We start from the raw sequence: 11,714 nt of genomic DNA, 5'->3' as shown, positions 1-11,714 counted from the left end.
CCAGAACATGAATTTGTCACAGCTGTGTAAAATCTGGGGTCAAACCATGTGGAACAGCTCACCTGTTATTGATAATGCCTAACACTTCCACACATGTGCATGGTCCATGTCCTGCTTCTGAACAGAGCTCTAGCATTATCTCTTAACAGGTAGGTTTCCTGAGCCAGAGATTATGAACACTAATGCTATATTCTTCATAAACTGGGCTAGTATCTTGTTGAACCTGAATCCATTTAAACTTCTGGGTTGTAAAATCATCCTGTACTACTGAATTCTGTGATTCCTAGATGAAGAAAGGCATGCCGGTCTTTGAAGGAAATGTAGTCTTGCTGCAGAAACCCTCTGTTGGTAACTGTCTGCCCCATTGTCTGCTTGAAATGTCTGATTAGCCAAGCTTCCTCTACATCAGCATAATCTTCTCTCAAAAAGGAGAATGCAGAATAAACAGCAAGAAGTAGCTAAGACTACAGCATGAGGAAGGATAGTTTTGTACTCTCAGGAAAAGTTGTCTTGAAAAGCTTGGGTGAATATTGCCAGGCCTTTGAAGGGATGATAGATGAAAAGACATTAAAGGACTCAGTAAAAGCATGACTGAAATGTGCCTGAACAAGAAGAATAGACAAATTGTTGCAGAAAGTTCGGCAGAGTGAGGGGTTTGCAGTGAGGTTTAACACACAACATGGACCTATAACATAGTAGCAACACTGACAGGAAATATTGACTAAAACATCTGTATATGCTATGGAATAATGTTTTTGGAGATGAAAAAGTCACTGAAAAACAGTGGAAATGGGGCCTTATGAGAATATATCAAAATGGCGACCTGTCATGTTTTGCAGATTATTGTTGATCTTGTATTGTTGGTCACGTCACTGATCATACCCCTGTCCTGGTAAACTGCACGAAAATGTAGTTGGTTGAGACAGTAAATAGGGGGCAAGCAGCCTCCTGTCACATTTCTGTTTGCCCTCTGAGAAGGATGAAGTTTTGCCAACGTGCTGTGTTTTGAGTTCCTTGCCATACACTTCTACAGTCTGCAGCTCAGCAAATGACGTCAGTCTGATGCTGGAAATGATTTGCTGAGTGCAGTTAGTACCTTCTAGAGGAACGTGGAGTGATTTGACCTACGTAACTGGTGTAAACAGGACAAAGATGATCATCTGCAGGAGGATAAAATATAGCTAAGATACATAGATACGTGACCATTAAAAAGAAGATGGAAAATTTCTATAGGCACAAAAATCAGGCTTCTTAAGATACAACTATTCTTGGTTCTAGTGTATGCAGAGGAGACTTCTAGAAAGTTGACACGTGAAGATGGATGGCTTTTCAAAATTTTTTGAAGTTTCTTACGACCGGCAACTCCTGGTAGTGTGTCAGAAATGGGAATAATCAGGAAACAGATCAGTGCAGAGGTGATTCACTGCTGTGATAACAAGGCATAAGCTCCAGCTGTTTGGAAGGTGTTAGGTGAAAGGGCTGCCTGCTGAGTACTGTGCTTTTTGACCTGCTGGAAGGCGTGTGCTAAGAGCTAGAGTGTGGCTAGGTGACCTGAGAGAATGGAAAGGTTGAATTTCAAAGATGCCAGAAACTACTAGAGGTACAGCAGACTGCAATGACACGTCACCCACTACATGTTAGGGGATCCTTCTTCCTGCACCCAGAACAAGAACTTTTTCTTACTCATTATGTGAAAAATAAATGCAAATCATCTTGCAGGGATTTTAAATCTGTAATGAAAAGTATTGTTGCAGCGATGAGCACACGATAATTTTGAGCTTGTGTGCTAAATAACACATGACGCCACATAGTGCCTGATAATAAGAAAGCAAATTTTGGTGTAGTTGTTTATTATTAGGTGAACAGTCAGTTCTGTTCACAAACACACGGTTAATAAATGGTCATTTATAATCATGTACCATAATGCATACAATCAATTTAATGCAGTTATTTAAAACACATGCCACACTTCTGAATAGTTGTAATCATAAATGTTCCACTTTTTTTTTTTTGAGTACAGTATTTATATATAGTGCCTGAAAAGTATAAAGTGTTATATGCATAAAGAGTATTATTCCACAATTTTCATGAAAATTCCATGCTCATTAATTTCTCTTGCCTGATATTGACTAAATAAATCTCCATGGTATGCTTTTGTTTGTATGGCTTTTTCCTTCCTTTGTGTGAAGTATTATATTTGGTAAGTGCAGAAATATTTGACAGACATGTTAATCCAGCAGATGGTGCTGCATGTCTGTGTATTTCAGTTTTGTTTTTTTTTTTTTTTAATAACAGTTATCAAACTCCTTATTTAAAAGGGAAAATATTTCTATTCTAAAAAAAAAAAATACTCTGAGTTTTTTCTTTCCTTGTAAAATGTATCAGTGCTATTTTTAAAGTTAATGGGAAAAACAAAGTAACTGTAACATGGCAAACTATTTTTCTGTGTTAATATTCCTTCTGCACTGTGTTTTTAGTTATGTAGACCACTATGCCTATTCAATGTACATAAATGTAAAATGACCATTTCTTGCCTTTAAAACTTATGGCTCCTCTTGTACTTGTTATATAAAAAAGAAATATATATATATATATATTATTTTGTTTGTTCCCAAGTTCTTTAAATAGTTATCTGTGAGAAAATAAAAATTTTAATTATGATTTGCTTTCTAACAAGTAGTACTTTTTTTAAAAGAATCTAAAATACAAGAAAACATTTTTTCCTGCCTGTAGATCTAAGGTGTCTACTGAAAAAAGACTGATCTAAAGGGCTTTGGGATTATTTATAACTAAAACAATGGAACCAGTTAGTGTAATGTAATCAATGTTTATAACAAATTTTATATGTAAATCTTTTCATCTAAGTCTCAAGGTGTTTTATAATGGGATGTATTGTATCTTTTCTTTCAGATGGGTATACTAAGACTGGTAATGCAGTGGAATAAGCAAAAATGAGAAGAGAGACTGAAGGGACAGCACTAGTGACTATGAGATCAGAACAAGTCAGAAGTTTGAAGGATGGAGGATCTGGTCTGGCAATGATTTACATATTGACCAAAATATCGGTATAGAAACCAGGATCTTCCAACTTGGATAGGAGAGATACAGTCACATAAAAGGGTAAATTGCTCATAATCCAAGACTGAGGTGTTATCAGTTACATATAACAATTGTTAACCATTGAATGTTATAAACTGACAGCAGTTTTAATTTATTGGTTTTAGGAAAATAAGACAACTGTAAGGCAAATTCCAATGAAAATTTAAATAAGTTTAAATTTGCCTCCAATCGATTCTCTTTGTGCAGTTGTTCTGGTAAAGGATGTGACTTGTGTTGATACAGTGCTGTGGATGCAGGATTTTGTGTGGTGGATATTTGAGCAACGGAGAAAAACATCCTTTTGCTGGAATATTGATTTGAGTAATTACTATAAGCCATACTGACATAGGGTGATTTCACTGTTACAACTTGAGTTTTCAACTGGGAGACTCTGCTAGGGTAACTGTGACAACAAACCGTTTTAAGCAAAAAGCCTTTTTTTTTAAAAAAAAAAAAAGACAAAAGCTTTTTTTTTTTTTCATGACAGTATCTGTACAGCCCCTCTGAGCATCAGCCAACAGAGGGCACTGCAGCCAGCAATCTGGTCGGTGCCCAGTGGGTTAGGACGTACGTTTTCAAAACACTGTTCAGAAAATGTTCATGTAAAACCATTACTAGGTTTTATTTAATAACCTCCTAACCCCCTCTCTCTCTCCTCCTCCTCCCCTGTGTTCCTCTAATGCCTTTTACAGCTCTTGCTGCACAGCGTGAAGCCTTAGAGCTGTATTCATCAATGACTCACACCCTTGCTTAGGGGCCAATTTTCATGGAAGCTATACAGGAAAATCTTGAAATGCACCTATCTCATGCAGGGCACAAGATGATTTCTCTATTCATTACTATTCCAAAAGGACTTGTTGCCCTTTGGAAATGTTCAGATATTACTTACATTTGTGTGTGCATGCATACATGTGCAGTGCTAACTTGCCTTTAGATTTGAGTGTTCTAAAAATAAAAATGTATTGTTACTATCATTGACACTAGTCAGCTGAAAGGCAACTAAAGATCTGCTTACACTGGGTGGAAGCAGGCAAATGCAAAAGAATAAGCAGCACTCTGCTTTAGATGAGCAAACCCTACAGACTCAAGCACAAAACTTATTAAAAATCACCCTTTTGTTTCATGCTGTGATTAGATTAGCCTTCTCAGGAATTTGGCAGTAAAGCGAAGGACTTACTCTAGGAGAACAAATTTTTACTTTTTTCCTCCGGAAGTTATTCCTACGATGGAGGTTAGAGTATATTTATAAAAGAGTAGAAGACATGCTCCTTTCCTTTGAAGACATCATGTGTTAACTCAAGCTTTTAACTTTGTGAAGGAGGGGTAGAGAAGGTCACAAAAATTATTAGCCAAAACAACCTTTCTGAATAAAACCCATCCGACAGGAAGGGAGTCTCTACAGCAAAGTTGTCAGTCAGAATAATTATGTTCTGAGGGACTCCTAATTAAAACCAAAATTACTTTTCAACAGTTTGGGGGAAGAGACTGAGGCTTGCTGCTTAGATAAAGCAGATTTATTTACACGTTCACAGAGTAGCTTACATCACTATAGGATTAGACAAATCGTAATATTTCACTGTATATTATTGTAGAAATATTGTTATGCAATGGTGAATCAGAACTATGAAGAAAAAAGGGTATAATATACTTCTGCTTTTCATAATATTTCTAACTCAGGCATTTCAAATCGTAATTCTAAAAATAGGATTTCTTTTTCAACAGAATGGAAAAATCAGCTGCAGATGAGGACTGTCCAGTGACATTCATTTCTACCTTCAGTCTGCTTGAGTGAGTTTCTCAAGAACATCTGAAAGATCAGGTTTGGTTGTTCCTTGTTCATAGATACTGATTTGCCTAAGTGAGTTTTGGTAACGTAACTTTTTGTTGGCAGAGTAGTTTTGTCCATGTTAAGATGGCCTAACGAGAGAGCATTGTTTTACAAGAGTGCACAGAATTCCCAAACTCCGTTGTATATGTATGTTACATGTAACAGGACAGTTCGTAATTCTATCAGATCCAAAAATAGTCAGTGAGTCCCATAAAGGCAGTAGTATGATCATTGTTTTAAAGACGGATAAACAGAGGCACAAAGAGGTTGACTAACTTGCCTCAGATTGCCTGGAACACAAAGTAAGAGGTAAGAATTTTTTACTTGCATTTTATTTTCAGACAAAAATTTAACATCCTATATGAAAGTAATTGGTATTCTATTTACAGGGAATAGCCTGTATCCAGTTATTCCATTCTAAAGTCCATTTGTGCTGTAGAGAATATGTAGGGATTGTGAATGTACCCATAAGTAGCATTCCACAGTTGAACTAATTGCCAGGCCAAGCAAGGGACCACAGTAAATGGGTGAATAATTTGATCCAAGATGGATTTGTACTCTACCAACACAGCCTGAAATTTTCTAATGCTTTTGGATTTGACTGTGAGCTATTCATTGTTGTTCGAGCCTGTTCTTTTCTATTACCGTATTTTTTCTGGATATCGTTTCTGTACCTTATCTTTGTATAAAAGGCCACATCTTTACCATATTTCCAGGGAGTAGTCTGTAGAAGCATACAAAATTTACTGCTGTAGACGAAAATATGACAGATAAAGGTAGTGCATTACGAAGTTCTTGCCCTCAATCATGCAGAAGGCTGTCTATGCTCCTCTGAGCAGTGGTACATATATGACTACACTGTAATGGGAGAAGGGTTAATGGCAAACCAAGACATTTGCTGCAGCAAAAGTAGAGAGAATATCCTCTAAGCAATTACCTTTTATGTAATAAACAATGTCATGTGTTCATTGGTCAATAAAGGGCGTTTTCTTATCCTAATCCTCTTCCATTTAATATAAAATAGAAATGCTATTAGTTTGACTAGCAGGCTGGTATACCATGAAGCCTGGCCTTAGATAGCCATAGATGGTTGCATGTTGATTTTGCAGTGCTAGAAGAGGTGTTATTACAGCAGCCTTTGTCTTTCTTTTACTTGAATAAAATACAATAAAAAATGTATGGTAGGACTTCAATGATGTTAGGTGCTTTTGCCAGACACGTCTATTTATGTACTGTAGTTTCTTTGCAATACAGAGTACATTGCTGTTTATTGCAGATTCTTTAAGCCTCTTTTGACTGAAAATCAAGCTCTAATTAATAATAGATACTTCCCCAAATAAATCCATTTCAGTAAAGGATGCACATAATGTAATCATTAGGTAAGCTATCTATATTGCCAGTAGTTGTGGTTTAACTAGGTGAAGGTTTGATAACTTGGCATAAGAAATGGCATAAAACATGATATATTGTTAAAGTAGTGAAAAATTTAAAGATTATGACAGCATATCTACATTTCTTTGTACAAGCTTTGGCTTTGAGGAATGTGATTTTCCTCGTGGATGTGTTCAGATTTTTGGTACAGAACAACCACACGAATGAATATTCCATAGCTGAAAAGTCTCCAGGTCGGTTATAGGATACAGAAAAGACCAGAGCTTCAAGGCAGCACACTCATAGTTTCCTCTATGTTACAAATAAACAGCGTCTGTCTCCTGCTCTTTCCAGTGAAATGCAGACACTGTGATCAATTTCCTGACCTTCAATTTTCCTATCCTCTTTTTTACTTTGGAGGTGCATTTCCTTGAAGAAGACTTGCTCTCAAAAAAGAAAAATGGGACACAAAATTCAACATAAAGAATGTTAACCATACTTAGTATTGTCAAAAGTTGTATGCAAAAGTAGCAGAAATTACAAATGGATCCTTTTTATATTGTGGTGTTTTTTGTTTTATAACCACTTTCTTTATAAACCATAATGGTAAAGCAAGGGCAATGCCATGGAAGGTAGTGGCAATACAGTTACAGGAAGCTGGTCAAAGAGAAGAACTGAACTGGGCCCTGACCTTAGCAACAGCCATTCCCAACATTGATGAAGTCTCAAGACACTGCAATTTCTTCTGTTCCTGACTTTTGTCCATAAATCCCCAGTGCTTGAATTGTTCTGCTTCTGGCTTATAAAATCCTGCATCTGTAATAAGATTCCTTGTTTTCTTCCTTATTTTGCTAGTACTGAGGGAATTGGAGCAGTTATTACTTGTTTATTTCTTACCAGTTCTGTTTTTTTGTGGAAAGAAATTGGCCTTCTTCCCACCAGAATACATAGAGCCAGAAAATGCCCCATTGTTGTCAAGGCAACAGCTTTTGTTGGGGAGCAGCAGAAGAAAAAGTGACAGGAACGTCCTCCAGAGAACCAAGGTCTTTTGTTGTTCATCATATAAACGTGTGTGTGGTCCCTTTACTGCAAACAGTATCTATTTGAGGGCTAGTGAAAGTAAGTTATACACAGTGCAACATAATGAGATGGAGCTTATGCTTCAGACAAAAACATTCTAATATATGTTCAGGTGTATAATTGCAGGTCCAAAGTGGGCCTCTTTTCCATGTATTTGTTCTGTTGTGCAAGGTCATTACAAGGCTGTAAGAAAATACTGCCATAAATCAAATGTTTTTAGTCTTTTGCAGTGGAGAGGGAGCTTGGTTTTCTTCAGTACACAGAACTTTTAGCAAGCAGAACTTTCTAATTAATATTTTTAGTACTATTCAGAGGCCCAGAAGAAGGGTCTCTATTGGTCTAAACTACCAATTGGATTCTTAAGGTGAAATTCTTCACTGGGAGATTTGTTACTCATTCTGGACAAGCTTAATAAAAGCAGTGAAACAGATTCTTAAATACTATCTCATCTAAACAAACAGAACTATGCTAAATTGTGTCTGATGTGGACGGTGGTCTGCATGAATTCAATGTGGAAAATGCCAATTCAAGGGTGCTAGAAATGCATATAACCAAGCAAAAGTGCCTCCATTCTACCACAAGGGCAGGATCCAAGAAAATTTTCAACATACTATTTCTGGAATTGCTACTGCCTCAACAGGCAACAGTTAGAGTATCTTACACCCATATATTATAGTTGGAATGCTCAAAGCATATTCTCACAGGGACATAAAAAATGATACATTTCCCATGAGACATACAATGAGGCTATCAAGAATTTAATAATGTTTTGTATGGGGAGATCAGATGGTCCTAAGACCTGTTACTGCACTTAATATTTGTCACACCATGTTACAGTTAGTTAATTTATATTTCTAAAGTGCGTATTTGCTGTCATGTTACTGCTATATGTACAGTAAAATACTATATAGGATATAGTATAATCTTATTATGGTATTATGATCCTGTAATTTTCTTTTAACCTTTTAAATACTATTAAGTTTTATTGGTAGTTGCAGTAAGCTGTTTATTTTTAAGATTTATGTGTGGCAGCATTATTTATATTTATAGACAGTGATAGCTATCTTGCACTTAGAGTTAATGTAAAATATTTTTCCCCTACTTTGTTTCTTTATTTCTTGTCCCTCTCTTGGCTAAACAAAAAGAAAAACAACAACAAAAATCCTAATGTTCAATTTACAAAACAACTTCCAAACTATTACGAACTGTGATACACCTAGATTTTGGAGCTTTTTTAATACTTGTTCCCATTTCATGTGGTCACTTATGTCAGAGGGGAGTAAGGTACACCTACAAATTTAAAAGGCTGCCTATGAATTAGACCCTCTGAGGTACATTTTATTGCACCATCAGTCATATGCATGAGGTTCTGAGCCTAGGAGTACAGATGAAAATATATGTGATCGCTTTAAAAGGCAGACTATGTGAATTTAAGTTGCAACACAGACAGTTGCATGAAATGATCTCTCCTGACATGTCGGCTGAAATATCAGAAATCCTATTTCTAATCCCTTCCATGTAATAAGGCATGGGGACATAGATACATATCAGTTATAAAGAAAAACAGCACAGCCTTTCAGACAGACTCTGCAGGCTGCCTATAATTCAGTTCCCCTTCTCCAGCCTCTCCACCCACTGGTTGAGTCTCTCATTGCCCTTCCAACACCTAATGTACTCCTGACACAATGGAGGGAGGGCAGGAGCAGTGTGGTGAAAAATTAGATGCTGCAGACAAAAACTTGACAGACTGTCTTTCTCCCAGTGTCACAATATGAACTGGCCAAGTGAAAAATAATGGCCATTATCCCGTCTCATTGAGTAACTTAAATGACTTACAGCCACATGCAGAGAAAGTTCTTTGGACTATTTTTCCATGTGTTGTTGGTTTTTTGTTTGTTTGTTTTGTTTGTTTGATTGATTTAATTTGCATAATAAGATGTACAAGGTAGGTTTTTATGGTTTAAGCAGCTTCAGTTTTCTCTGACCCCTGTGTAAAATGTGGATAATTTCACTGAACTCACTGGAGCAACTTCATTGGTAAATGGATGTTGCGAGAGTACTTTCATACTCCTTAGGCAACTTTCCCGTTGTTTCTTCTCTAGACTCGTGATAAGCTCCTATTTACATCTCGCCTACTCCCGAGGTTTCTAGGCATCCTGTGCATTCAACCAGCACTGTATTTCTTACTTTCTCAGGATGGCTCTTTATGCATGGCTTCAATATTGTAAGGTCGTAACTCGAGTCAACATCCAGGACTGGGATATACAGGACTCTCACGCATCCAAGTAATTTCTATTTTGGTAACAATGTGAAAAAAATTAGGTATTAAATAAATGGAGTGTTACATTTATAACTTTACAAACACTTCCTCAGGGTCACTTGAATGTGAACTTGAATGCTTATCTTTGACATTCTAGGCTATATCCCAAGGTGCTGGTCAGGCCTCTTTTTCTTTGTCAGAAATCCTGTCTTTGACTTGAGATACTTTTCCTTCTAAAAGCTTTGCTAAAATTGGTAAATTCCTGTGAAAAGTTTCAGTTCTGAGAAGAGTTTTCTTCAAAAATCCCTAGCAAATTCTTTGTAAGACCTGTATAAAAGCAGCTATTCCCTGTCTCCATGTCTGGTTACTTCTGTTAATTCAAAAGCATAGCCGCAGACTTGAGGAGACTGGCTTTACGAACAGAAGCAGCCAGAGTCTAAATGTAAGAGGAGAAGGACTGTGAGCTATGTAGTACTGTAACTGTTATATCACATGGGAATTTGAACCACAAAAAAACAAGCTATCCCCCTGTTGTGTGCTACAGCTTCTGTATCCTGACCTGACCAACAAACCCTTTAATGACTTACAATCGGGGCCATACTTTTATACATTTTCAAAAGCCAGAAGAAGGCTGCTTGTACTTATTCACCAGTTGCCGTTAGTTTATGCAGCTCTTAAAAAGCACACTTGGAGCAGCCATGAGCATGATGTGCTTCCTGAACTTTTCATCTCCTGTCGGCATTGACTGCCTGTAGGTAGCTCATGCATGCCATGTTTGGAAGGCCTTGCAGCACACCGAGTCACTGCATGGAATTGATCAGAAGGCCTCCTCTGGCTGTGCCTGAAGCCACGCTTATAGCAATAGCACGTCTGGTCTTGAGGGCATGTTGAAGTATCACTCGAGAGGCAATAGAAGACAGTTTGTCTTTTATTTATTTTAGTAGAGACAAGGTACTGTAAATCATGGCAAGCCTCAGAAGTTCAAATTCCTGTAAGTGCAACATACTAGAAATTCCTTTCTTCCCTTTGCAGTAGAAATGTGTTTAGCGATCCCTTCCCATTTATTATTTCTGATGGAATCAAAATCTTATCACAGAATTAGACAATATTTCATATACCGGAATGCATGTTCATTCTTCCAGCAGCACCTTTCATCTTTTCTTTCTTTTCTTTCTTTCTTTTCTCATACTGCATTAAAGAGAGTCTTGTATCTTCCTGGTTTTTATTCTTCTATTCTTCCCTAGAAATGCATTGTGTATTTTGTCTGCTGGCACAGAAATAATATAAAACCAAACGAAAAACCCACTGCAACTAATATAAGACTATGAAAGTTAAGAACTTCAAGTGAAGAAGTTCTGTTTCGACATTTAGCATGCATTAGAAACATCAGTTTAGTTTATAGTAAAATCATAAATATCTATGAGTTAACATTTGCAGAAAATCAAATAATACTCTGTGCTATTTTTCCTTCTTTCACCTTTGTTCCAATGTGCTAAAATCATATTTTTTCACAGTGTAGCACTCCTGTTGATGAAGCCTGAAGTACATGGCAATATGACTGAAATTCATTATCAAGCAAATAGTGTAGTGAACTTTGCAGCAAATCATCATAAAGTAATCTTGCTTTTCTGTCTGGTCTTACTCTAAATGTGATTTGCACTCTTATGGAAAGAGGACCTTGTGCTGTTTTTGATGTTATGTACAAATGATTTCGCTTTGTAAAATTTCCATTATGCCTGTTTACATTTAGTAGCAGTTGTTATTGATTCAATCTGTACTGATTTGAAAGTAGGAGTCTTTAACATTAAGCCCCTTCAAAGTTTCTCATAAATTTGTGGCATTTTGCCAGCTTTGCTCACAAAACAACATAGAGCTGTTGGAAGGAAATGCTCCAGCTGCAAGAATAAGTGGAGCCAAAAAGCAAAGTCCAAATAGAAATTATCCAGTTCGTGCTTTCACTTTGATCACCAGATGTTTGCCATGTGACTTCAGCACTATAGAACAAAAGAGAGGAGAAAGAGGATGGTGTGATGCTCAGCTTAAATCTAACACAAGAGCTCATAGCTCAGCAATGGA

At 36.9% G+C, this 11,714-nt stretch overlaps 1 long non-coding RNA gene across 1 annotated transcript; it reads left to right on the top strand.

Annotated features, from left to right (window-relative positions):
• Positions 1-82: 82 nt before the first annotated feature.
• On the top strand, positions 83-6,903 carry LOC310904158. Its single transcript, XR_014588083.1, has 4 exons — positions 83-149; positions 2,911-3,120; positions 4,822-4,887; positions 6,653-6,903. It is a non-coding gene; the product is annotated as an uncharacterized lncRNA (long non-coding RNA).
• The last annotated feature ends 4,811 nt before the right edge of the window (positions 6,904-11,714 follow it).

The sequence above is a fragment of the Anser anser genome (genome assembly GCF_964211835.1).
Source record: "Anser anser genome assembly, chromosome: 9".
Classification (NCBI taxonomy): domain Eukaryota; kingdom Metazoa; phylum Chordata; class Aves; order Anseriformes; family Anatidae; genus Anser; species Anser anser.
This window is presented reverse-complemented; position numbering and strand designations above follow the sequence as displayed.